Source organism: Echinops telfairi, unplaced genomic scaffold (genome assembly GCF_000313985.2).
Source record: "Echinops telfairi isolate 266 unplaced genomic scaffold, ASM31398v2 ScPeMD7_3533;HRSCAF=4204_1, whole genome shotgun sequence".
In the NCBI taxonomy this organism is placed as follows: domain Eukaryota; kingdom Metazoa; phylum Chordata; class Mammalia; order Afrosoricida; family Tenrecidae; genus Echinops; species Echinops telfairi.
In genome coordinates, this window is record NW_022107432.1 from 31,584,295 (window position 1) to 31,585,885 (window position 1,591).

The 1,591-nt window shown below is 44.4% G+C and overlaps 1 non-coding gene across 1 annotated transcript; it reads right to left on the minus strand.

The window, feature by feature from the left end:
- Nucleotides 1-678: 678 nt before the first annotated feature.
- Nucleotides 679-806, minus strand: LOC115871236. Its single transcript, XR_004047187.1, has one exon. It is a non-coding gene; the product is annotated as a U4atac minor spliceosomal RNA (small nuclear RNA).
- Nucleotides 807-1,591: the final 785 nt, after the last annotated feature.

Here is a 1,591-nt window from a genome sequence, read left to right on the forward strand (position 1 = left end):
TCCTGAGGGGTTTATCTGTCCTGAATTCCCAGTGTTTCTAGCTCTTATCTGTACCAGTGTACATGCTCTGGTCTGGCCGGATTTGTAAGGTAGAATTGGGGTCATGGGGTGAGTGGGTGGGGTGGAGGAAGCATTAAAGAACTAGAGGAAAGTTGTATATTTCATCAGTGCTCTACTGCACCCTGACTGGCTTGTCTCTTCCTTGTGACCCTTCTGTGAGGGGATATCTACAGATGGGCTTTGGGTCTCCACTCCCTCCTCCCCCTAATTCACAATGATATGATTTTTTGTTCTGGGTCTTTGATGCCTGATCCTATCAACACCTCATGGTGTGCTTCTTCCATGTGGACTTTGTTGCTTCTCAACTAGATGGCCACTTGTTTATCTTCAAGCCTTTAAGACCCCAGATGCTGTATCTTTTGATAGCCGGGCACCATCAGCTTTCTTTACCACATTTGCTATGCACCCATTTTGTCATCAGCGAACATGTCTGGAAGCTGAGCATCACGGAATGCCAGGTTATTAGAACAAAATGTTTTTGAGTTCAGGGAGTTCTTGAAGAGAGGCCCAATGCCAAGACTAACTTCAACTGAGTCAACTCCAACTTCTAGTGGCCCTATAGAACAGAGTAGAACTGTTCCCCAGTGTTTCCAATACTGTAACTCTTTGTTTTTTCTTTTTTCCAAAAAATTGCATCAAAAATAAAGCAGAGCTTTAACTAATGCGAGTGTGTTGCGTAGGTGTTAGCAGTACTGCCCTCGCTGTGCATTCATTGGATAGTAGTGCAACCCCAAGAAAAGGATGGTGGACTGTAACTCTTTACAGGAGCAGACAGCCTCATCTTTCTCCTGTAGAGTGGCTGATGGGTTCGAATGTCCAACCTATGGTTAGCAGCCCAATGCTTATCTCACTGCTTCACTAACGCCAAAATTCACTGCCATCGAGTCCATTCTGACTCACAGTGACCCTATAGGACGGGGTAGAACTTTCCCTGTGAGGTTCCATGACTCTAATTGGTTACGGGGGTAGAAAGCCCGTCTTTCTGCTGAGGAGCCACTGATGGTTTTGAACCAGCAGATCACAGCCCAATGTGTAACCGCTATGTCACCAGGGCTCCTCTAGGACTTCTTATAGCAGGTACTTAATTGTTCATTCAATTCACTGTCATGGTCAATTCTGACTCATGGTGACCCCATACTTAAACATAATAACATAATAATTAGGAACCTGAGAGTTTGAGGGGTTAGGTTTACCTCAGCCCCATTGCCACCAAGGAAAATGTACCTGGCCATAGGTCATCAATACCAGCTTACATTACACGCCTCACCAAAGAGAAGTTCCAGCAATCACATTAGGAGTGAGTTAATTAAATGTTTGGTCAAATACAGCAGGCTAAATTTTAGGTTGATAGTTTAGTATGGACCACAAATGATGTTAAAAATATCCAAATGGCCCTCCGCAGAATAAAGTTCCCCCGCCCCTGCTCTAGAGAATGACCCTTGATCCAAAAGGATAATCTTTATGAAAGCTGATGCTGATACTGGGCTTAGTGGATATCCAAGTCACTTCAATTCAACCATGACAGGGTTGT